General features: G+C 38.8%; 1 protein-coding gene across 2 annotated transcripts in view; it reads left to right on the top strand.

Moving 5' to 3' along the window:
• The first annotated feature begins 15,762 nt into the window (after positions 1-15,762).
• Positions 15,763-27,119, top strand: part of TFEC (transcription factor EC) — a 71,638-nt gene continuing 60,281 nt past the window's right edge. For both annotated transcript variants that reach the window (XM_063323224.1, XM_063323223.1), the window contains exon 1: positions 15,763-15,887. The gene's annotated coding sequence lies outside the window, so the exon portion shown is untranslated. The remainder of the gene's footprint in view (positions 15,888-27,119) is intronic.

Genomic DNA, 27,119 nt, shown 5'->3' with positions numbered 1-27,119 from the left:
GGAAATACTTTTTACTTGCTGATTAAAGAATATTTGGAAAACCAGTTAACAAAGAATTTCTTTAAGTAAGTTTTATTTTCTCTGTTATTCTGATTTTTTTCATTGGGAATTACAGGCTCTTGCTTTTATCATACCCTTGGTGCATATTCACCATTATACCCTTGGGACTGCTATAATCAATGATTTCGATAAAACCGGATAGAGACCATAATGCAGGAATCATTCCATCAGCATTGTGATAGCAGCTAGGTTTCTCAGAACTGTATCTTGCTGAAGTATCATAAATACCAGAAAAAAAAAAAGGTGCCTGAGAGGAAGAAAAATGATAAGAAGTAATGCTGGAAGTCAGAGTAAACAAGCAAAGAGATAAAAACATAGAAAGGATGCCAGGAAGAGATGAAAAATTAGGCACAGAGAAAAACATTGACAACAGCAGAGCAAAAAGGACACGGCTGAAAATATTATATGTCCACTATTTGCTTCCTATTAGATACAATAAAATGTGATAATCATTGTTTATTTTTTCTATTGATATTGTTGCCCATCACATGAACATTGCAGATAGTCTAAACAATTCATTTGGCCAAAATATATAACCAGCAATGGTAGCAAAGCTGGCTCCAGAATCAAGATTTTGATTCTAAACACTTGCTCTGTGCACTATGATTTCAGACCAATGTACAGATAATCAAATCTTTGTCGATTTATATGCCAATTTTCCCACTAATGTTTTATGTTAATTTACCGCAGGGTTTGTTGCATTGAAAGACCTTGCAAGGTTGCACCAAAACTGGGGTCCATGCAGGCCTAGTAACTTTGGGAGATGTATTAATACGACTGTAGTCATAGACAATTCCTTATGCAGAACAGTTCTCCATTGCTTTCTAAAGCAAATGGGAGGGTTTGGGGTTTTGTTGGCTTTTTTTTTTTGATAAAAGACTATGAAACTAAAACTGGATTGGAACCACATGATAAATACAAGCTTGTAACTTTCATTAGTGCTGTTACAAATCATGGAAATATTTCTAAAGAGGAACAGGCTCCACATTTGATTCACATCTAAACCATAAATAATTGAACCGTGTCCTGCTTTTTTAATATCCAAAGAGGCAGATTGCAGTTGCAGGCCAAAGGGTGTGAATAATTAAAAATAAGTTGCACTGGGTCTTGAGATAAGCTACGGTATCTAACACACAGAGAATGAAAAAAGCCTTGAATGTTGCTACAACAATGCCAAACTGACTTAGTGAGAATTTTGCCTTGAAAAATATCTTGAAAATTTTGCCTTGAAAAATGTCTTGAAAATTTTGCCTTGAAAAATTCAGTGGGACTGAATACAAATAAGCAATGTCATCCACTTTGTGCTGCTGAAAATGTGTAAATTGTGGCTTAAGTGATAATATTAATAGTTACAATACGTTGTATTGTAACTCGTACAAATGTACGAGTGCTTGAAGTATCATACAGTTCATTCAAACTCCAAACTTAGTCCTGCCTCTGGATTTTTCCTTTAGTTAGCAAAAATGCCAACATTAGAATAAAACCATGCAGTTCATACCTTTTGGGTGTTGGGGCTCATTGCCTCCAGCATCCTTTTCTATCTATTTTTCTTAAGCAATTTTCTGGCCCCCACTGACATTTTGACAACATCATATAAATTTTAAAGTTTCACCCCCCACAGTCTCACTGTAAGGAAGGCGTCACATTTTACAGGTAAAAATTTAAGACACAGAGACACAAATCCAGTTCCTTATAGTATAAGACTTAGCTTCCACAAATACCTAAATGGATTCAGTTTTTTAGTCATGTAAATTATAGGCATCTAATTCAAGTTAGTTGCCTAAGTCTCCCTCTGTGATGAATGGCAAGAGATAGGCATGTCCAGAGGAATAAAATGAATAAATAAATAAATCAATCCCGCCTTTCCATAAAGTCTTTCAGAGGTATCTGAAAGCGATTCACTTTCTGAAGGTCCGTTCTCTTGCTATTGTCCAAAAGACAGACTTTTTCTTAACTTAGACTAGAAAACTATCTCCTAGAGATGGATATCACTTGTGATGAATGCTTAAAATTATCCAGGGACCCATGTTCAGGCAGGAAATTGCACCAGACTCTTTGAAGTCTCTATGTAGCAGGTAACCACTGAGCCATTCTTCTTGCAACCCAGATGGTCTTCCTCCAGAGACTACATCCACTTCTCTTACATCCAAGTGAAGCACAAAGTCTTTTCTCCCCTTCAAGTCAGTAATATGTATTTCATTCTTTCAGGATCTTACAACAAATACTGCTCCGCAAATGACTGTGGGATGCTACAACTCATATTTTAGGATAGTGATATGGACAACTTTATGACCTGCCTGACAGTATGCTCATCTCACAGCTTTCTGCTCCTCTGGTGCTGACCACTGGTAGAAGTAGGACAAGATGAACTGGTAAATGTGATGTCTTCCAATACCTAACACAAAGTATTTCATGTTAGATGCTGTGTGTTAATTATGTGGAGTATTCACAATGCAAAAAAATTTTTCTACCATAGTTCAGCAATTCAAATGTAGCTTCTCTGCAGGCTGCCTAAGGATTGCCATCTGCAAACTGAAAGACTTGGGATGAGTTCCAAAGCCTACTGAAAACAATCAGGCTTTATTGAGCTTTACTTTGAGTCTACAAAAGCAGCATTTTTAGGGTTACAAGAAGAATCATTCTGTGTTGAAAAAGAAAAATAACTCTGAAAATATTTTGAAAGCATTCCAGCCAGTGATACTTCCAAGAGACTTGGTCTGATCAGACACTCTGCTGATTTGTATTTAAATCACTATTAAAAAAACATGCTATGGAAGGTATTATTTTGGATCATAGGTAATAAAACAAGGGGAATCCAGCTCTTTAAAGCCCCGTGTCTGTGTGAATAAAATTCAACACACACAAAAGGAAAGAAAAAAACCCAAACCCACGAAACTTTTCTGTACTCTTATTTGAAATCTTTTTACCAAGTCAGGCCTCCATGTGTACAGGGCTATTTTAAGTACACTTTCTACCAAAAGAAGTGCTGATGACATTTCAGAAGTGATTCCCTCACTGCTGTGCTACAGTTAATGGGCGACTCTTGTGATAACAGCAGCATTGCTTCTAAAAATGTGATGATCCTCTGCAGATAAAATCCTCTTTCTCTGCATTATGGCCATTGATTCAAAAAACAATTCTCTGTGGAGCATGGGTATAAAGAAATGAGGCTTAACTGGACATTATTCTCAAAAATGACAAAAGAATAAAAAGGGAATATAGTAGGACAGGTAGGCTATTGCCAATCATTTTTTCTCCTTATTATTTTGTATTACGGAATATATAAATATACATATCACCCCCCGCCATGCACAGATATATCTGCTTAAAATATCTTCTGTGTGAATGTGTGGAAGTGTATACAGAAGTCAAAAGCTGTGAGGAGTGGCCCGTTGTCACGCCATTGAATAAGACATGGTAAACATGCATACGGGCAGTCAGTCAGGGTCCCAAAAGGCTGCTATCTAAGAGTCTAATCTCTGGCTGTTTCTAGTGGATCCACAGCAGTTTCATTGCAGAAATAAGGGCTCCTTCACACATAGCACCTTGTAGTCAAACAAACAAGTAGCATGTGATTGCTGTTAAGGTGGTTGTGATATTTACTATATTCGCACTTTTATTTAAAAAAAGAAAGCAAATGGCTAGAATTGACTCACTGGTTATTGTTGCAAAAGATAAACTTTCATAATTAAACTCCTAGATCAGATGCACCTAGATCAGATGCTTAGATGAGGCACATTAAGACGAGATTCTCAAAAATGCCTACATGACTTAGAAATGCAGTCTCCATGACTTCAGTTAATTAGTGGCTGCCAAATTATGCAGCAGACAGATGAATATATAGTTTTCTTCATTCAACAGTAATACCTAAATCTCTCTCTCTGATGTGTCATCAGCATTCATATAGTTAACCTGAACTACACTATCAATTATTTTTTCTACACTTATTTCTTTCACAGTTGGAAGATGAAAGTGGATTTTCTTTATAGCTTTGTGAAGTTCCTCTAAATATGAGCATATTCTTAGTCTCTTATACTGTTTCTTGGTGCCATTGTTGGCCATATGGAGCCATTCGGTTCACTTGCTTTCTTTGCAGCTCTTAAGTTCATCATGCATGTTAGTTCTTTTCAGAAAGTATTTCTGAAATACTCACTGAAAAGGGAATTTTCCCAGGTGAAGTATTAAATGATGCTTTTCACAACTTCAACAAATATAATATACATGTTTAATGCAATGTGTTTCAGTAAGCAAGTCACTAGAACTTCCATTATTCTTCAGCAACTGGATTACACAAGAGACTGATGGTATGTTTGAACAAATCCTAATACTTCAGAAACTTAATAGTTAGAAAGATTTGAGTTTCCATTCACCAGCTTGAAAATCCAGTTTAGTGTAGACTGATTCATATCTGATTTTTGAGGGCGTTTTTTGGTGGTTTTTTTTCCCCTCCATTATTTTTAATGTCAGTGTTTTATGGCATCAGATTTTTTTTTCCCTGTACATGCCCTTGCTTAAAACCTTTTCTACATTTTCTGACTGTTATTTGCCACATATTAAAAACATTGAAGTTATATTCCCAATCATATCTATTCTTACCTTTCAGCTAATGTTAACATAAGGGAGTTGTTCCACAAGAATTCTTCACATTATAAGAAAATGTTTTTTTCAAAATAATACTGGTTTAAAGAGTATTATTACTTCTGTATTGTCTCATCTTCATATCATTGTAGATATGTGGTCTTGTAACGTGTAGCTTTTCTGTGTTTCAAAGGACTCCATGGTGACTTCATGACTTCTCTGAAATCAGTTGAGAGTTTCGTATTTTGGATAAATCCCCCTAAAAAGACCCTATGAAATCAGATTAAATAAATGTATTTGATTTTCATTTTTGTAAGGGACTATACTATGGAACTCCATTTTTTCTTCTGTTATCTCCCACAGGATAAAGTCTGTAGTGCTTCTTCAGGTTGTGTTGTATTAAATAAATAAGAAACTTCTGAATACGCCTCATAGTGAAGCGGCGTTCCAGGAGGCTCAGTTTCAAAGTGGCATCCATCACTTTCCCATGGCAGCAATATTTGATCATTTTTAACATATCTTCCTAAAGAAATGTGGCATTTTTTGATGGCGGTTGCAATCTATTTGTGCATCGACAACCTTTCTTTCCTTCCACCTCAATACTTCTTGAACCTGCAGGCCAATTTCAATGGAAGTGCCTTGAGGTGTCATGGAAATCCACAGGTGCGTAGGGAGAAAAGCATAAATTACACCACAGGGAAGGAAAGCTCTTAATGACTCTGCAGAGTCGTGAGCAAGGACAGCTGGTGTGTGGGGGCCCACGTGGGGCTCTGGCTCGGGAGCCCGAGTGCTGCAAGCTCCCTTCCCAGGTAGCAGACGCCATCCGCCCTTGGAAGGTGCAGTGCGGTGATAATGACAAACAACCCAAAACAGGTTAACTGGGAGTCCTGGGAAAGAAAGCTTTAAGGGAGATATAACAGAAGTCCGTAGGAAACAGCACTGCGTCTGTTTTGCTATTCATGGCCCGGCTTGTTAATATGCAATATTCAAACTATATTGTGTATGTGTAACATCGCCATGAGACGAGGGACAACTGCTACGTTTTATTTATCATATTTCTTCAGCTCACGCTCATTTTCAGGCTGATCGTCTGTGTCTACTTTTGTACTGCAGGTTGTTAGGGGAGTGTAACAAATCAATGCTTTTGACTTGTGTGTTGAATTTTGAACTGGGTTTTGTATTTAGTTGCCATGCTTACAATGTTCCACACGTGAAAATAGACATCCTTTTCCTCTGAAAACTTGAGGTGCCTCATTTACTTCATCAGAGTCCTGTGCAGTGCAGAAAGTTCATGGAAAATGGCCTCTAATGTGGAAAAGTTAATAATAACAATAATAATAGTAATAATAACAATAATTATTATTTTTCTGTAACTATGATTCAGACAAAGATCGTAGTCGATGGCAATGTTTTAAAAGCAGAATGGTAGGCCTTTGCCACTGTTAAAATAAAATATACTGCTTATTAGCTAAGAGAGAGGATCTAAAAATAAGATGCAATTGCCGGGGAAAAAGCTCAATTTCTGAATCACATTACTGAAAGAAGAAAGATGCACTAATGTGACTAGTTTCAGAATCATATAATATTCTCGCTGTATTTATCAGACAGCTAACTTTGGACTGCAACATTTTAAATGAATTTAAGAGGAAGGTTGATATAATTCTTAATGTATCTCATTTATTACATTACTGAGAAGGTATTTAATTTGTTACCACTTCAGAAAAAAACGTGGGTTTAGCCTAATGATGCTCAGTTCATACAGGGTTCAGATACTCAGGCTTAAGTCCACCAGGGCAACATAATCTATGTTTACATACAGTTAAGAATCTGACTGAGAATAACCTGGACTTTTTCTCCGAGCAATTTTGTTGCTGTTTGCACTTTTCTTCAAGTTCAAAGCAATTGCTCTTGTAGGGAATCAACCCCTATTTCTGTTCTCTGCTGTACTACATATCTAGCGCAAGTTCAGCTTACGTCATGGCTCTTGGAGGCCCTGTATTAAAGTGTTCTGAATTAGGAGTTAAATATTAATCTGTAAACTGTAATAACCCTCTTCACATATGAATTTCTGTTCTTCCTGATTACTCAAGGGGGAAATAATTTATGTTTCATACTGCTTTATTTATACTGAAAGGAGTCTAGAAGACTTCCAAACTTCACTACCACATATGAGATGGGACTTCTGAAGGACCTCTGCACTGGGCTGCTCCGGTGGAAGTTGTAAGGAATTGCTATTGACCCCAGCAACAGAGCACTTTCAGAAGCCTCAGCCGTGACTGAAAGAGCTTGTAGTCAGAAGTTATTGGATAATTCTAGTTTCTTCAACCAGATCAGTGCCCTGGTGTGCAAAGCATTATACAGGCACAGTGAGCCACTTCCTTAAGGGCCTTACAGCTAGAAAGGACTTTATTGACAGAAAGCACATCTTAGACTTCTAAAGTCTCAATGTCAAATCCAGCAATACAGAAAAAAGTGGAGAGGATAGCAGGAATCATTCAATGCAGATACTTAAGCTGTATGTTTGTTTAAGTGCTGTTGGCAATGTTTTACTTTTCTACATTAAAAAAGTAGTTGGAGGTATATCCAAAATAAAGCGCTGTTCTCTGAATTAAAGAGCTGTTCTCAGCTCTGGGGCTCACTTCAAGGAGTGGGGGTGGGGGTTATGGAAAGCCCTGAAATATGTCTGTAACAATGAAATCTTCCTTAAAAACTAGGACTCTGCAAAGTATTTTTTATTAGATCCTTCAGTGTAGAAAAACAATATTTAGAAATTTAGAAAACGGATGTATAGAACTTATCTGATGCACAGAGTCTGCAAATCCTCCAATTTCTTGCCCCAGATTGGGTTATTTCATCCCCACTTTAAATGCTGTGACATGGTTCAGGAGAGTGAGGTGTGAACCTGCATGGTCAGATGCCCCCGCAGCTGAGGGTCGTGTGATGTTGCCTTAATTTAGCAGCAATGTAAGTAGTCGTGTCAGCGGCGTTTTTCGAGTGAGAGAGGAGAAACAAGGAGAAAGTGGGCACATGCTGATCTGTGGATAGTCTTTTGTGAGCAGCTCTCTGAGGCTAGATCCCAGAGGACGAGAGCTCCTCTTGGCCTCCTCGACGTGGTGGAGGTATTCCTCAGCACAGAAGCTGATAACGCAATATATGGGGGCTCCCCCTCTTATGTGGTACATTCAGCATTATCAAGGGGTTCAGAAACTGAAGGGTAGATTTTCCAAAATCAGTTTTGACAGTTTATGGATCTGGCATAAGTCTCTATCTCTTTTGAGGAATAATTCTTCGGGAATATTTTAGCCTTTTGAATTTTTAACTTTTTAGTATTACAAGCCCAACTCTGCACCAGTGACTCAAGGTACTCTTCTTTAGTGTTAGATAACGTTCTCCTATTTCTATAAAGTATATTCATTTTCAGATATTAAAAAAATTACTGTTCTTTGAAGACAAATGACTCGATATCTTGTTTTCCCGGATTACGTATTAATGAGACAGAAACCTTATGTTTGGTCTATCTAAAAAGGAAGAAGTCAAGTCATGGAGTGTGAAAGATCCATATTTTATGCATGGATACAACTTCATAAAAATAAATTACTTCACAGAACTCTCTGTTTTTTTTGTTTTGATGATAATGTAGCTTATGACAACAAGTTTGAAATTCAACACTTAATAATTATGGATTCATGGATGATGAGTTTTGCATTAGTCCAGTCAACAGGTCAGTGTAAGAAGTGAGGTCAGAGATAGTATTTTGTTTAGACTAACAGAAATTTTGCACACTGTTTACCTGAAGATGGAGCTTGAGTGGTTCTGAATATGTATGCAAAGTATAACTCGTTTCACAGAACTGTGATTGATAACTTTCTGTTTGCACTTTGAATAGGGAAGGAAGCACCATCTTAAGCTTATTTAGATTCTTGTGGCAGAAAAATGAAATCTATAAACAAACTTTCTTTCTTTAATCTTCCTCAACTACCCTATGCTCCTGGGTGTCTTACAGATTCTTATATAAGACTCCTGTAATTATTGAACTGTTCTTTTGACCTGGTTGCGTGAAGGATATTGGATTTCTGTTATCTGCAAATGGAGATTAGCAGTCAGATCACCTGAAGTGCTAAAACACTGCTAATTTTTTAAAACAGATTTATTACAAAATCTTTTTTTTTCCCCTACCTTGGACTTCAGTACTCACATTTAACTCATTGTAATACCTGTTCAGTGTAATTCGAGGATTCCATTCCCTGCTTAATTTTACCAAGCACTCTTATGTCTGCAGTACAGTGTTATAAAGTAACTGGTATCCCTGAAAAACAATAATTACATAGTGGGATAACTACTTCGGTACCTAATATTATGTTTTCAAATGATTAGAGCATGTTGTCTGTGGCTGCTGCTTTCTGTTTATTTTGGTGACCACTTTCTTAAAGCACCTCTTGTCTGTGCATCCTGAATCTCAGAGTACTCTCAGGGGATCCAGTTTTACCTTTATTCTTTAAATATCCATCGATTTCACTGTTCCCAGCCACATGGCAGTGACTATGAGGACCTAAAATTACTGACATTGCCTGCAGTGGAACTACTTAAAAAATAGGGTATACCTAGTTGTGATAGGCTTGGTCCTATTTGTGTTGCTTCTGATCTGTGCCCCCAAACTATTGTCCCAAATTCCTAATTTTCTAGGGTCGCAGGAGCAGGAATGTGGGTACCTGTGGCAGCAGAATAACAAACATGGAATTAGTGGCCAAGCCCAGAAAATAGATGTCGTCTTTCCCATTTTGGGTGAAAATGAAGAGAGCCCTAAGTGTTCTTTTTCTGGAATTGGAAGCTCATGAACACTTACTGAGTTTGTGAATGGGAGCTTGGTCACAGAACAGAAAGCTTTTATTTCCCTTTTTTTTTGTATTCTCATGATTACAATTTATTCCTTTTTTTTTTTTTGTTATGAAATTTTGGACAAAGAAATGTGATATTTTCCTTTTGTTAACTACAAGATTATTCCTAGACATTGTTTCTTAAGATACGCAGTGATACATACCTCTCAATTCAACAAAGATCCTTCCCGACAAAAATGAAGAGTGGGGAGTGGCAGGGAGAGGAAAAATGAAATATTGTAAAATAATTCTCATTTCTACATATGCGATAAAAGTGCTAGACACTATGCTTGTAATAAAAAGAGAAGCATGTGGGGAGGGAAACAAGGTCGCTAAGGCCAGTGACCTCCACAAAGAATGAAGAAGACAATTGCAGAATTTTATCTATCCAGTTCATAAATCTTCTTCAGCCTCTGTTGTACAAGCCTGAGTGAAAACTTTTTAGGCAAAGCTTTAAAAGAACCTGGAGAACTGTACAAAAATGCCAAGAATTGGATTAATTGGCATAATACAAGGTGGCTGGGCACAGTTGGGGAAAGTGTCAGTGTAGGGAGAATCCCCACCAAGTAAGACTGTCTGTGCAATTAGCTATCTGAACTCTAACCCTTCCAGAATAATTAATGAATAACAGAGGGGATCAAGACAAAGACACAAAGTGATTTGGTGGGTGCTAGCAAGTAATACATCAAAGAATGCTGGTAATTGGCCCTGTGGCTTTCATTCTTTGCCCTATTTCTTTCAATTCATTGACTCAAAATAATGGGTTCAGGTTCATTATCAACAGGTTTTAGCTGCAAGAGCACAACACTTCAACAAAGCTATGATTGTAGCAGTGCTGGTGGTTAAGTAAAAAGTTGTAGACTGTAGCACACTCCCTTGAAAGGGAAAGTAGCAGCGTAGTCATAGGCTTTGTCTTACATGAAACAGCTGGTATTCACGAATTTGCTCTGAGTTTTCTAAGACTTGGTGTTCACTGAGGTTACAATGCTGGAATACAGTTGGTATGGGCAGGTACGTATAACTCCCCTTCAAACCCGATTATAGCAGCAGCATCTATATTCTGTTCCTTCAGCTGTAAGAATTGAAATAGAATTCTTGACATCATGTGTCACATGTACATGACATTATTTGCATACTAATGGAGACAGTTTAGAGGCTTCTTTCTGCCATTTTGGGGGCATTGAAGTAAAAGGAAAGTTGCTTATTTTTAATCCATAAAAATATCTTTCTGATCCCCAAAATTTGACTAGAGGGTTTGAGGTTTTTTTTGGCAAAATCAGAAATGGAATCTACATTGTTCTGTTTTGTTTCTAATGTAAATGCTGTCATAAGATGTTGATTTATCTGATGAGGGTGTATTTAATTAATTAGAATATCTTTTCATAAAGAATAGAGAAAGAAGCAGAATAATCGATCAGTCATCTTCAATGAGTGAATGATGTGTATTTTTGCTCCGCTGTTTCACTTTGCCATCGTTGCTCCTCCCTGTTTACGGGCTGTAACATATGTTGTTTATTATTTTATTATGATCACATTAAATGCACTTGCATTGATACTTAAAAGCTATATGGTAGTATGGTTGAAAATTGCTTTTTTGGTTTAGTATTTGAGAAACATTAGAAGTAGTTTAGGTTTTAGAAGCATGCTTATGAGCAGAAATGACTGTAAAATTATTTTTAAGCTAAGAGACGCTATTTTGAATTTGGGTTCATAGCAAATATACAAAAGGCTGTAAATATTTGTCACCCAATTGTGCTCCATATTCTTACGGGCAACACTCTGACAAGTCTGTTAGGAGGTAGCTGCTGGTGCAGCTGTTGGCTGCTTAAGTGTTACAGGTCATTTTCTGATCTCCATTATATCACTGTCTTTTTGAAATAACTTGAACAAAATTTATTCAGATTTTAATTTCAAGAGGACTGTATTTTGTAATTGTGAAATCATAAAGTAGAATCTTGAATAATAATAAAGTTAGATAAAAAGTTTCTGGTAAAACTCGTGGTATTTCATTTTGCTCTTAGTCATGTTTCTGAGAATAAGAATTATGTATGAAATATTCAAACAAAGGTATGATTTACCAGTGTATAAATGCAGTTATAAATATTATGCATGACCAGAGGCCTCCTCTCCTTTAAATGCACTCACACCGTTTGAAATAATGTTGTCACCAATCTTTGTGTAGTAGTTCTTTGCTGTTATATTCTGTCATGCAGATTCATCCATTAGAATACTTGCCTTATCCCTACCTTTGTCCATGCCATGGACAGAAGTATTCTGGTTTGGAAAAGCTTTATTAGCACATATTCTAAATTAAATAGGTTTTTTTTGATAAATTCTAAGTAATACTTCTTAGATTTTTTATTTTTTTTTAATTTTAAATATTTGTACTCCTGCTTAGGACTGGGAACACTGCTACAAACCTGCTGTGACAAAGCTGTTGGAATGTTTGCTTCCCCCTCTCCCTGCTTCCAGCTGGTTTTGGTTGAGGTTCCTTGTGTAAATCTCAGTATGACTTAGACAATATATGAAACACTTTGAGACAATTTCAGGATTGTTGTTCTTTTAAGTTCAAATCTAGTTTTTATGGAGACTTCTCATAGCACTGAGGAAGTCTTTTCCGTTCTTTCACATTGGGACATGGATGCCATAAATATATCTATCGCCTTCACAATAATTAATGCTAAAGATGGCAAACAAACACTTAGTAAACTGCTATTTATTTATAATCTGCTATATTTATTTTAGTTTTGCCACTGTTGTGTATTGTTAAAATAAATTTTAAAAAAATACTTATATTGTGAAAAGCCATACTCACAGTGCCTCCTGTCACACATAGAATTCAAGATCCTGAGTTGACAAAATACTGGTTGATCTTGTCCCAGAGGTTCTGATACTTTTTCAGAAAGTTGCTCCTCTTTTTGTATAATTTTACCTTCAAGTGAATAACAGGACTTTGGGAGAGAAGGAAAATCGTTATTAAAAATACACACAGACTTGATCAAAATAACTTTGATGGCTAGAATGATGAGAACAGTCATTCTTTTCCTTTGACAGGTATTTTTTGGTCTGAGATTTGAGGGCACCGATATTGATTTAGAAAGCTCTGTGGCTCAATTTTAAATGAAATGTAAAACTTTTCCATTTTCTCACCTATCAACCTCCATAAAAGAGCAGCTGCTCTTGCAGGGAAAAGCGCTATTCTCACTTTGAGTATCACAATGCATTTATGATGTGGGGCTTATCTAAACAGCTCCCCTTTACGTGGAAAGAAAATCTATCTTTATTTAGGGTAGGGGTTCTGATTGTAGCAGCGGGATACGAGCCTGGATCCCAGGCTGGGATGTGGGATCTGGACCCCCTTGAGGTGCATCTTTTCCAGCAGTTTCCCCCTACTTTGCTTCTCTCTCCTGGAAATGGCAATAGCAGAAGGCTGTTCCCCACTCCCCTTCCCTGTCTCCTGCAAGCAGCTGCACCCCTGGCCCTGACATCCACTCCTTCTCTTCTCCAGAGAAAAGGCAGCAAGATGAATGTGCCCTGGAAGTTGCTTGGACCCTTGTTGCCCACAGAAAGTTTACCAGAAACACAGAGGGAGTTCATACTTTCTGCTCCTGATGATGAAAATTAGTCTTATACACTGAAAATGGATTAGGTTCAATAGCAGAACTAACCATATATGGGAAAGGCAGAGGAAGAGGAGCCGAAGGACAGTCCTGTCTCTCAAAAACACTCAGTTCCTGTCTTTTAGTGAGAACAGGAACAACTCCAGGCTTTTAAGGACGTTTTAGCAGATGAGAATTAGAATATACCCCATTGTGTTGCTTTCTAATAGAAAGTGCATGAAGGCTGCAAAGGAGAGGGGAGTCTTGGTTGCTGAAGGTCAGTTCCTGTTTCAAAGGCTGACCTCCTTTGAAAAGAGGTCTCTCTGCCTAGTGTTCCCATAGGAAGGGACCCAGGGGCTGGATCCACGCTGGCCTGCGGTCAGGGAAGTGCTGAGCTTCTGTTCAAGTCAAGAGCCCTGAAAAAAAAGGCATTTCAGCATACCCTTAGGTGTCTTTGACTAAAAACCAGATGGTTTCTAAAGTAGGGTCTTCATTAGGCTGGTATTATGTGCCTGAATATCTCAAAGGCTGTAAACTTAGCAAAATTCAGATTCTTCTTAGGTGTTTTTTTTTAATCTTTGTTTGGTGCGGTTTTGTTTGGGCTGTTATACACTGCACAGTGCCTTACTGGGTACTGGGACTATTATTAGAATGTGGGCTAAATGGGTCTGGGAGAGAAAATCATATTTTTTTCAAATTTTTAGATGCCAGAAAGGGAAAAGCATAGGATGGCTGTAATTAGACTCAGGAAGTGCAATCTGCATTTCTGAGTTTTATCCCTAAACTGTGTCAAATACCAACTTTATTACCCAGTCTCTCAAAGATGATAATATTTACCAGGACAAAGCCTTTTGAGATTCTCAGGTGAAAGGTTTATTTAGCAGGGAATTGTTACAATAATGACATTTTAATTTAATTATTTCTCTAACAGTGAAAAATGGAAATATTCATAGCTTGGGCAGGGGAGGGAGTTAGCCTCTGTTATCAATACTGTTTGTACCTTCTTGCAAAGTGTATTCCTTAAACAAATGAATGAGAAGTCACCTCTGGATCTCAGGGAAAAGGGTGGCAGAATGCTGGAGGGCACAGGGGTGCTGAACAAAGAGTTCTGATCAGCCATTTCTCGTGGAAATCAGTGAGGTGGAAGCCAGAAACAACAGGGAACACACCAGGAAGAATGTACTAGATATTGTGTCTGCTAATGTGTCATCAGGCAACCAAGAAGAAAGTGACTAGTCCATCTCTCTTTTCTCTGCTAAGGACAGGCCTTCCATTTTTGTACCCTTTGCCACCCTGATCTCCTCCATGATGGTTTTTATATCACCTGCCAGAATTTTCTCTGGCTGAAGGTCCAAACAGGTTTTCTCATGAAAACAAACAAACAAACAAACAAACAAAAAAGTTTTGTGAAGGTTGTCTTGTTTGTGGAGTTTTGAACCCATCTCAGCTTTTCAAGTGCCCTGTGGGGAGCCAGGCTGCCCCTGTCTAGAGCAGACAGAGCTCAGGCGAAGGCAACCAAGGTCCCACAATTATTTTTTTTTTCAAGTTTTGCAATGCTGTGAGAATAGCAATGACATTGTCAGCAGCTTTAAGAGAAAGCAGCTCTGTTTCAGTGTCCGAGGTGGACAGTGTCCGCATGTTTTATCTCTGTCTGCTGGTTTTGTCCCTGTATAACTTTTGTCCATACTGGACCTCTTTCTTGCTTGGTGAGATCAGAGACACTATTAACTTCTTCCAGTATTGTTAAAAAAAATTGTGAGCTGCTATTTGAATCTCAGCCCCCTTGGCTTTTGATTTTGTGCAATGCACCAAAAACTTGAGTGTGAGTGTGAGACTTTCCAAAGTGTTTTAGCATCTTCCAACCAAAGAATAATTAAACCAGGAAAATACTGCGCTAGCTATAGCTCATCTGTCATTGCTTGCGTATCCCAGTTCTTGCCTCTCATGAAACGTTAGATGAATCCTTTACTCTAATGTTACACACATACAGTGTAAGAGAAATGGGTGTTTTCCAAATATTACTTGGGGGTGTAACTCCCACCTTTGAAAAGCATTTGAATCTGAAGATTCAAATATGCCCATCATAGTTACAGCAGTTGTAAAAACTGTCCTTAAAAGAGACAAAATTGCCTCCCTCAAGGCTTTAGCATATAGGCACTACTTTAAGGAAAAAATTAAAAAAAAGGCTTAGGGGACTTAGCGTGATTTCAAGTTATTCATAATTTGGAGGAAATCGTTGCATTACAAGAGCCTATCCTGATTACAGGACTTTTTAATCTCAATCCAAGATAAACACATCTTCAACACCACATACACCTGAGCTGCCCTTTTAAGTACCCAAAAACTTGATCCATATTCAGGGCTTTTTTTTCTTGAGTCTCCCTGCTGTGATGAAAGAGTCATCTCATCTCGTATTAATTTTGTCTTGGTACATGCTATAGCTTTTGGGGCAGGTTTTCTCGTGTATTTCTGAGAATTTGAAAGCTGTTAAAGTAATAGCTAAAATTTCCACCTCACTTCCAAAAAGACATGTTTTGTTTGTGAGAGGAAGGTGGTGTTACGCAAACTCTGCCGTGAGCAGTTGTCTTTAACAGCCATCGAAAGTCAAATATAGAACCAAATTTCTAGTAGTTCCTTAAGAGGCGAACTTTGTCCCCACCCTTCATGGGAAGGGAAGCAGGATCTGTGAAACCCCCTGGTGCTTGCTTCCCTCGGCATTACTGACCTCCAGCCAGCCGGCCATGTCTGCCACCCCCGCTATGGGTGAGGAGCCGGGGTGAGTACGGGGACAGGCAAGTACCTGCCTCCAGGGATCATTCTGCTTCTTGGAAGTGGGGAAGACTAACTAGCAGGGTCTAACCAGGGTTCAGGGACCACAGGAGTGGGTGCAGGGCCTCATAGTGGCAGTGACAACCTTGTGGAGAGCCTGAGTGCCCATCCCAGCCTGGGGGGCAGCATCCCGCTTCCTGGAGGGGGTGTGCGAGAGCGGCAACTGCACAACAGGGCTTATTTGTGTACTCATTAATAATTGATTTTAATGCTCCTATTTTAACTGCCATTGAACTTGCAGTGTATTTTTTTGGCACAAACTGGTTGGTTAACAAGATATTTTCGATGCCATCTGGATTTGGACCGCATTACAATGAAACTATTGTACTTCTATAGCCATAGCATTGCACCATAGCTACCCGGGTCTAAGTTAGACCATTAACTTAATAAACTGCTTTCTGAGAAGACAAGGAGATTTCATTTCCCTATTTTCTAAAATTAAATTTGTTGTACTATATAAAACAGTCCATGGTCTTTACTGCTTATTTACACAAAGCTTCTGTTGAATTCAGTGCAAGTTTTGCTGGCAAATTCAGAGCAAGACTGCATTCAAATAAAATTTACGTCGCACCACTCTTTTCCACTATGCAGTTTACCCCTTCCCCTCATCCATTTTGTATTTAATTATGAAATAATTTTAGAACTATGGGGACTTTAACAATCATGTGTGTACAGATGTTAAGTCCATGTACATAGATGTATAGACAGCTATATGCATTCATAGTTAAATTCTCCACCATGAAAACTCGATTCTAAATATAGACAATTTGACCCCAAGGAAAAGGAAAACAAAACCCCCTGATCTAAGGAAAAAACCAATAACACCCCTTAGTCCCCCAGACCTATAATTACTATTTGGTATCTAAAGAATTCAGTCATACTTGGTCTTTTTGCCTCCACGGTCATGGACGAAGCTCTCAAATTTGGATGTCCAAAATGTAGATGAATTTTCAAAGCCTGAAAGTGATTTAAGAGCATGGGCTACAATAAGATCAGTGGAGACTGGCATTCTTGAGTCACTTTTTTGTTTCTCACAAGAATATCCTGAATGTATAATTTCACATCAAAGTCAGTGCGTTCCTTCCAATGCTGAGGGGAGCAATTGACTTTTGGAGAGCTACCGTGGCAGCTGACAGGACCGAGTACTAATTTAGATGCCTAATTTTAAACCAAGGTAAATTACAAAAAATCTGACTGATTTATCCCAAGTCATATTATAAAACTTCTCCTAGTTAGCTCTTCTTATCTGGGTTGTTCTGAAAATTTGACAGCTGGGCTAAGTCAGTTCTCAGTGTGGAGAAACAAGATCTAACATAGAGCAATCAACCTACCTGTTTTAGACATAATCAGGACACAACTCTCTAATTTAATCCAAAATCCATATTCTGGAACTGATGTGCGTTTGCATGGAAGAAACATAGCAAGAAAAAAAAAAAAAAGGTAACCAGGTTAGATTTGAAGCAATTCTGTTCTCTTCATATTGACCTACTGCATGCTCCCCAACCTCAAGAATGCCCAACACCTTTGCTGAGTGGAAGAAGGCAAATGTGACTACCAGTATTGGGGAATAACACCTGCTTACTAGAGATGCACTTACGTACTCTGCTCTAGGGTAACTGGTCATGTTGGGTTAATGCAGGTGTGAAGGTGTACACAATTGTAAATGCAAATGAATTTAAGAAAACAAAGGTGTGATTTTGAAGTGTCTAATGCAGGTCAGTAAAAGGCAAGGTTGCCCTTGAGCTGTGTTTTGCCCTGGTGTTGTGTTTTAATCCATTGCTCTAAGTTGCTTTGCCTTTATAGAGTTGTACTTCCAGTGCACAAGACAGTAAATTTCCCTAGCATTTGCTTTCCCTGCACCAAAAGAGAAAGGGAACATCTCTATGAGGATCCTTCAGCACAAATGTATAAAAGGGTTGAGTCACCAGAGCGCTGCAAAGCTACCTTGAAGTGGTGAACCAGTGGGCAGAGGCCCAGGACTTGTTTCGTGGTCATTCTCTTACTTTTGGCAGCTTCTTGGGACTGTAGCAGTATGTTGCCCACCTAGATGATAGGTAATCAGCTGGGCTGGGTAATGTTGTGGTCACATCTGTCTGTAACTGGCCTTGTTCCATTGGGATAAATCCTGCTGAGTTGTGAACGCAGGGGTAGCAGCACACGGCTGCAGGCTGTTGTCAGCACAAGGCTGGGAACCGAACAAACCCTTTCCTGCAAGCGATAATTATACCACGGTTCGGTAAAGAAGCGGTTGCAAAACCAGGCACAGCCAAGCGCAAAATAAGCTTGCTGATCAAGCAGCCGTACCCATTGGGATCTATTAACTTTTCATCCTGGCAGAGACTATATAGGTGTGTTCAAAACCTGTTGGTTTGATGTTTCTTCAGGAAAAAGTTAAGTGTGGGCTAAGGGAAAGCTGCTTCTCAAGTCTTAGGCTACACGTATTGTAGAAAATGCTCGTCGTTTTCCTGAGTTATGCATGGTGTTTCAAAGCCTCCCTTCTTCAGAGGGTATTCAATCCAGCTGCTGCCCTTTGCAGAAGCGGAATCCCCCTCTTCACCTCCCTGTGTGGCTGGGTGTGCTGCAAAGCCTTTAGGGATGAAGCGAGATATCACAGCAGAAAATAATTTTCCCCTTTTTGGGTGTTTAATGAATTGTGACTTTGAAATGAAGAGTAAACCTGCTCAACTAAAGCAAATCCATCCAAATTCAGATAAAACTTTACTTAGGGTTGTATTAAGCGTCTAAATGGCTACACTGGATATAACAAAGGGACTTCATCTGCTCTCATGTCCGTACCCAGAAGTCGTATGTCTTAGCTGGAGCTGCTAGTGCCAGGTTGCCTTCATAACAAACAGAGCAGAGGAGTGAACTCAGGAGACCTCTGTGCAATCCTCAGTTAGTTGTCTATGGTCCGTGAAACAAATCACCTCCTGGAGATTTCTTTCCAGTCAGAGGATCATCTCAGGTAGAGGTGTCTAAGTCTGAAGTGTCTAAAGTTTGGAGTCCTGTCAGGTAAAAATGCATGGCAAGAAATAGGGTTTGCCTTGAAGAATTTAACTAGGGAAGGCAGGCAAAAAGGCAGCAGAAGGACGGCACAGAGAGGTGGCAGGAATTGACCAGCATCTTAGTCATTGCGCAGGAACACACTCTTGCTGTCCTGAGACAAAGTTCTTCACCATATATCTTGAATCCATTTCAGTCTAGTGTATATTATTAATTTTGCCATGTTCCTTCAAACTTCCTTGTTAAGTCAGAATCTTAAGCAACAGCTGAAAGCCTGAGGGTGGGGAAAGAAAGAAGGAAGGATGAGAGGAGACTTCTCACACTTCACAGCCTAATCCGAAAAAGGAAGTGCTGAAAGTTTTGCAAGATAATCAGACCCTCAAAATAAGGTTCAGCCTGGTTTGTAGCCAGTTTCACGGATGCAGTAAGCTAAACACAGTTCCATTGTAAACCAGTTTTGCAATGGACTTTACTGCAGCTGCTTTCACTTGTACTGATTTGAAAATGGCCAAATAAACACAGAAAAACTTTTTTTTTTTCTGATTATTATATAAACTGATGAAGATAGTGCTGTAAGTGAAAATTCACTGAAAATCTACAGCACAATCTACAGTTATGCGCTGGAACTGTGGAAATACCTTTCAGATTACTTTGCACTTTTTCTCTTCTTAATTTCCATTGGTGAAATGTAATCAATATGCCTGATAAGCATGAAATATTATTCTAATTTTGCTTTTTACAGAAATGCAATTTCTTTAGCTGCATCATAGATGGTGTTTGAATGTAAATACAAGGGTCCAGTGTACAATATTGACAGTCTTCAATATTAGATGTATTCCACACTGGGAAAAAAAGGAGGGGAAACAAAATGAAAATAGTTTCAAAACCAGACAAGTACTGTGTCCAGTTTTGTGCCCCTCACTACAAAAAAGACATAGAGGTGCTGGAGCAGGTCCAGAGAAGGGCAACGAAGCTGGTGAGGGGTCTGGAGAACAAATCTTATGAGGAGCAGCTGAGGGAGCTGGGGTTGTTCAGCCTGGAGAAAAGGAGGCTGAGGGGAGACCTTATCGCTCTCTACAACTACCTGACAGGAGGCTGTAGCCAGGTGGGGATCAGTATCTTCTGCCAAGTAACAGGCGACAAGAGGAAACGGCCCCAAGTTGCGCCAGGGGAGGTTTAGACTGGATATTAGGAAAAATCTTTACACTGAAAGGGTTATTAAGCATTGGAACAGGCTGCCCAGGGAAGTGGTTGAGGCACCATCCCTGGAGATATTTAAAAGACGGGTAGACACAGTGCTTAGAGATACGGTTTAGTGATGGTTTTTGTCAGTGTCAGGTTGATGGTTGGACTAGATGATCTGAGAGGTCCCTTCCAACCTAGGCGATTCTGTGATTCTAATTCACCACCCAACAGAAACATGAGTGAAATGGCAGACTCAAAAGATGAGAATTAGGAATGATTTGTAGAATGAAATAAAAAGAAGGATGTTTGTAAAATTGTAAAACATCAGCATTCCAGATGTTTAGTTCAACAAAATTTAACCTGTCAATCAAGTACATTTTGCCTCCCTGTTCTACAATGGGTCTTCTAATGAAAAACTTCAGTGTTCTTTTTCATCTTAACTTTCCTCAATCTTCAGTTTCTGGGCTTGACATCTATTTAAAAAAAAAAAAAAGTCTAAAAATAGGGCAGTGAAATGTAATGACTTTGAGCAATAATGGCATGACTCAGACTACTTTTTCTTAGAGTCCACTGTCAACTCAAACTCAGAGTGGCCTCTGTTCAGTTTTAATTGCTAATGTTAGGCTATCTTTCTTGCAGGACTTTGGTAAAGACAGCTGAAATTTTGATTGTATAAATTATGATGCCATATAAGCTTTAATTAAAGGGATCCAGATACTCAGCTACTATATCTCAGGATTTAATGAAATGAGTTATAGTAAGTCATGATCTCAGCCAGTGTGACCAGCATACAAAGAGGAGGATGGTCATTTACCTTACTCATGTGAGATAACTCCAAGACCATATAATTGACAGCATCTGTAGCTCATTGGCATTAATATATTTAATGATGATAAAACAAAGCCTTTCCACAGCAGCATGGGAAATTTTCAAGTTCTTTTTCTGTAAAAGTTGCCGGATCTTTGGGGTAACATAATTCCCACTGCTGGTGTCTGGGTGTTTGAGACCCCACTCAAGGAGGGGTGTCTCAAGGTGGGTGGTGATAGGTGTGAGGCTGGTACCACACAAAGAGGAGCTGTTTTCCAGTCTATTTAGGGAACCACAGGCAGCTGGGATTGCCTCTGCCACGTCTGCCAAATGCCTCTGTGTGTTTTCTGCTCCCTCTCAGAGTGGATGACGTTGGGGTTGCTGCTCAGAGCACGCATGAGCTGTTCATCAGGTGGAAAGTAAGTTATTCTTTCTAAAAAGGTTCACTGAGAAAAGCCAGAACGTAAACACTTGCTGTCTCCCCGAGGAGTAAATAATTCTGGAAGCGCCTGTGGCTCTCACAGGTCAAGCGAGTGTATGTGTTACTTTAGTGCCTACAGATGCTTGATCGGGTCTGCAGCTTCTCGTGCTTTATACTGAAGTCCTTGAAAAAAGATCTCCAACCAATTATAAATACCAACAGGAATTTTAATTTATCTTTGTAGTTATTGACATGACAGCAAGTTGAAATACTTCTACTTTTTAACCAAACTGAATTAATCAAATTTATCCTTTTCTTCATGATGGCGGATGACTTCTGTTCATTCTGCAAAATGCTCAAAGGGTTAAATTAAAGATGAAATAGAACACGGTAACATGCAGGAGAGCATCCCCCTCCTCCAAATCATGTTTAAATGATAGAAAGCCGTTCTACAGGGTTAGAACCAAACTGTGGGTTTCCTGTTACATTTAATAATGTAACCTCATACATAATGATAAAACTTAATTCTTGTAAATTCAATTTCTGGAATCACTATAATTATTTATGTCATAAAATAATTGAAACGATTTGTTTTCTGTTTGTTTGAATATTGTTTGAAGTTGACTATTTTTATGCACAAACATCTTTCTATCAATTTTTTTTTTCACAGGACTTTAATTTTAAAGATCTTCTTTCCTTTTAATTCTATTGACTTCATTATTTTTCTCCACATTGCTATTTCTGAATTCATACCATTGTAATTAGATTTATTTTAAATGTTAGCTAGGAGAAATTATTTTACATTTGTATGTTAGAGGGCTGTGCCAAGAGCGTGTGACAATGAGGACAACCACAATTTTGTATTTGGAAAATGTCAACAACTTTATTAAATGAAATTAAATAAGATAGCTTCAGAGAAATACATATTCAGCAGCTACTGAAAGTCTGGAGTACCAGTACTTTTTTGCTCATTTTTGTCAAAGAGGTGAAAGAAAAACTGTCAAGGAGGTTAAAAATACCATATAAATGTTGTTATTTAAGATTTTTGAACACAATTTTATACGCCCGTGGAATTCAACAACACAGATGTGGAGGCTTTGTGCAAGTGAGGAATATTCATAACTGAATGTTATGGAACATTAAAGTAAAACATCTTCAGAGAGCTCCTATTCAGAACTTCCTATTTCACCATCACTAACTTTCAGCTGGAAGTTGCCAGTCACTAACTTTCAGCTCAGTGAATCCCATCGTTATTTGGATGGTCTGTATTGCTATTATCATGATCATATAATTTCCTTTCCATTTCCTGGATACCTGAGAATGGAAACCATTTGAGACAAGTAGATACATTTTTTCTAATTTTTATGTTAGCTTAAGCTGCCTAAACTGAGTCTGATTTGTCCAAAAATGATAGGAATTCAATGTTAAGTGACCAAAACAAACTCTGATTAGAGATTTGCATATATATATTTAATTCATGAGACAGGATTAAAACACAGACCCACAAAGGTGCCTAGGGTATATTTAGGAATCTATTGGCTTCCACAAAAATTAAGTATTTAAAAAGGAGTGATCCAACCGGGACATGGAATAGAGCTCTCTTGTTCTGATGATGGGACATGACAAACACACTGCTCTTCAAATTACACTAATGTCTCCAGAAAATATAATTACAACTGGTGGAAGTGATATTTCAACTACTCCTACAAAGACCAAGATAATGTAATGTGATAAGAACTAATAAATTGCTGAACTATTGCCATCCTCATAAAAACTGACAGTGGGATTGAGAGTATGCATGAGAGCTCAACAAAGCTGGGTAGTTGCTGTACGTAGTATCCAAAGGAATCCTCATAAGTCTGCATCAAACAGTCGTGCTTCTTTTTGCGTGGTAAAGATCAACACCTGGCTCCTCTTGCTGCTGACTCTCACGTTTTCTTAAAGTACTTGTGTCTGTACAGAACATGAAGCTGCACCTGCATCCAGGACAAAGGAGATTCAGAGACTGATCCTAACTTTGTTCTCCTATAATGGCCTTTGTGCTCTGACTTGAATGTCAACATTATGTTCTGTTGGGGTTTTTTGAAGTGTGTGTATTTTCAGGTTTAGCAGGATTAAACCAAAACAAAATCTAATGAATACTATCATGCAATTCATGTTACAAGTCACTTGAATCTATGAGAGTTAGTGTGCTAATTAATTTAAATTTGACTAAGAAATTCGAAACACCCTCCCCAGGTTCATGAGCAGATGTCTAGGATAGCAGAAACATGTATTTAATGCTAGCTTTGTGTCCCATGTCTGCACATGGTCTTTGATGCCTGAGCTAAGATTGTCTTATGTCCAGACTTCCCCCTCTAAGCTCACATTCAGAAACCTAGACAGAAGTGTTCCTGAGAGCAATTACTGTCTATGATATTTTGTAGCCCATATAGTTTACCATGGTGGTGATTTTCCATACCTATAAGAAACAGTTCATTTGCACTGAATGTCCTAAAGAAATAGTGAAACATAACTCTCAAAGGACATGAGTTTGAATATTTTGTTCCATCGCATGTGTGAAGTGCATAGATCCTCAACAATCAAGAAGTAGATGAAAAGCGGGACATGACCCACTAGTGTGTGTTCACAGCCCAGAAAGCCAATCGTTTCCTGGGCTGCAACAAAAGAAGCATGGCCAGCAGGTCGAGGGAGGTGATTCTCCCCCTCTACTCTGCTCTCGTGAGACCCCACCTGGAGTCCTGTGTCCAGCTCTGGAGTTCTCAGCACAGGAAGGGCTTAGACCTGTTGGAGTGGGCCCAGAAGAGGGCCGCAAAGACGATCAGAGGGCTGGAGCACCTCTCCCGTGAGGACAGGCTGAGAGAGTTGGGGTTGTTCAGCCTGAAGAAGAGAAGGCTCCAGGGAGACCTTAACGCGGCCTTCCAGTACCTAAAGAGGGCTTATAAGAAACATTCAGACAGACTTTTTAGCAGGGCCTGTTGTGATGGGACAAGGGGTAATGGTTTTAAACTTAAAAGAGGGCAGATTTAGAATAGATATAAGGAAGGAATTGTTTACGATGAGTGTGGTGAAACACGGGCACAGGTTGCCCAGAGAGGTGGTAGATGCGCCATGCCTGGAAACATTCAAGGTCAGGTTGGACGTGGCTCTGAGCCACCTGATCTATTTGAAGATGTCCCTGCTCATTGCAGGGAGACTGGACTAGATGACCTTTAAAAGTCCGTTCCAACACAAACCATTCTATGATTCGATGAAGTGATGTCAGGATTGTTATTACCATGTGTTAGTCGATGTCCTGCCCCATGTATAACACATGCTGAAGACTAACAATGTGCTTGCATCCTGTGAAACTCCACAATGGAGAAGAAAATCTCATTCCCATTGTGGTCTGTTCAGTCTGTTCATTAAGGTTGAAGTAGCACTTGAAGATTTTGTGTCTTTTTTTCACTGTGTAAGAATTTAAATAGTGCTTCACCAACCTCAGAGTGTTGATTACATGAGGTGGCTCTGTGTACTTACTTCGGCTATTTGGGTGTGGTTTATTTTGATATGTCTTATGCTCTTTAAAGCTGTGTCTTGTAGTTTTCTTAGTTGTCATCATCGACTAATTCATAGGGCTGACTCCTCCTGCCCTGCTCTGAGAGAGCTTTTGATGTCTACAGAGTCCTACTGATAGAAAAGTGGTGAGAGTGAGCAGGGAGCTAAGCTCATAATTTGAAGCACACAAAGAAGGCAGACTTTTGTCTCAATTTGAGGGAAAAGCTAATTTAGAAATATCAGTAATCATAATAGACCTCACTTTTTCATTTCAGGATATAAAAAATACATGTTGAAGCCAATAAGATTAATTAATATAATGAGATGAGAAACTCAAGTGCATGGAGAGTTTTGAGATAAACTGCAAGTTTTTTATTCTACTTTAAAAGCTCTCGGTGTCTTTGCCCATCTAAAGGAAGGCACGTATGAGAAACAGAGAGCTACATACGTATGTTTTTGTATATTATATATATACTGCCTATAAATTACCATTTAAGATTATGATTTCAGTTACTCATTCTTTACGGAACAGAAAGACGTGAAGGAGATTTTCTCTTTTACAGTTGAGTAAAGGCCAGCTGGGTCGACCTGCCCTACAACTTGGTCGTCTCCCGTTGGGGGATCTGTTACCAGTGCCAGGGTAGAGCTGGATCTGAAAAGATGGCCTGTACAGGAGGAACATTTGTGGAAAGGGTCAGAATAAGAGACAAACCCATCAATAATAATAGACACTTTCATTTATAGAGAATTGTTTATTAGATTTTTTTGGTATGAATAGGATATTACATCATGATGTCATTGCCATTTAATTCAGTTCACTCAGTCGCAAGGAGGAATTCTGATAAGTGTGTAAGATCTAATCAGAAAAAAAATATTAAATTGATCTTCTGAATATTCTAAATGTCTGTGCTTTTGCTCTGTGCTCAGGGACAGAACTCTCATTTGGAAGAGAGGGTGGAGGGGGAAAGGGGTAGCAGATGTCTTCAAGTTAGGCACTGCCTGCTCGGCTGCATGGTATCTACACCCCTTTATCTGTCTGAATTCAGACAAATTAATGAACTCATCTATATATAAATATAACTAAAATCAAATAAATTCACCTCAAAATGAAAAACACCCTTTGCAGGGCAAGTGAGACTGCCAGAGACAGCCTTTTTCATAAACAGCAGCTTATCCACCCTGTTTTCCCTAGAAGAATAGGAGCCACACTTAAAAAGGAGTCACTGTGCCTTTGTATGTTTACCGTACCTCTTAGATACATTTAGGAACTGTATCCCTTTGATATACTACTTGCAGGAATGTAAAACTTCACATAACTTTTTGGGTCTAAACCAGCCCATAAATGGACAACATTATTTTTTTGGTCCCGGTCTCATTGAGTGCTCTTGTCTCATAATTCCTACATCGACAGAGACAGTTCTACAAACCTGCTGTAGTTTTGAAAAATTGCCTGCAGATATTAACTAGTCCTTAGCCCCGTAGTCCTGCTGTGCAACTGCTGCATGAGGCTGCGTGGGTTGTAGAGGTGAGCCCTGGTAATTGAACAGCCGGTGTTCCAGGTGGAGCCTGAGGTGACATGCAGGTGTTTGCGGTGCCTGGCTGCCTTCTTCCTACATCTCTCTCACTTTCATGAACAACACAATTCACACGCAATTATTTTTTTTTCGGTTAGAAAAGTTGAACAGTTGGTGCCAGCCTACATAATGGCTGGCTATTATAATGGTGTCTTTTTTTTTATTAACAAAAGCACTCTGAATATTCATAAAAAGTTGACGTTATTTCATTAGCTGTTGCAGGTGTATGGGTAAGCCTGCTGAAGAGAGTATCATGCTCTCTGCTGGATATCTGCCTGAATGTTTCTAAAACATGACTTCCCACGAGCACAGAGGACCATATAGCAAGGCAATTAATAGGCAATGAATGTGTATTCCCTGTCTCTTGTTCCTGCTCTCTTTCTTGTTAGTTCAGAGCTGTATTTATTATTACTTCTTTCATAAATCTGTGAGATCCTAATCAAGCTCTCCAACAGATAGACAGAAATGGGTGTTTGTCAAATTTCTCAGCCCTTTTGAATTCCTCAGTTTTAACAAAGAGGTTTTTATATATCGGATTTTTACCAGTATTACAGAAACAGGAATTTCAGAGTTTATTTCAAAATCAGAGTTGCACTCCAGGAGCTCAAAAATTTTCAGTGATGTTCAAAAAGCAGGAAAAGTGCCACATCGT

This window comes from Chroicocephalus ridibundus, chromosome 1 (assembly GCF_963924245.1).
Source record: "Chroicocephalus ridibundus chromosome 1, bChrRid1.1, whole genome shotgun sequence".
Taxonomy (NCBI): Eukaryota; Metazoa; Chordata; class Aves; order Charadriiformes; family Laridae; genus Chroicocephalus; species Chroicocephalus ridibundus.
This window is presented reverse-complemented; position numbering and strand designations above follow the sequence as displayed.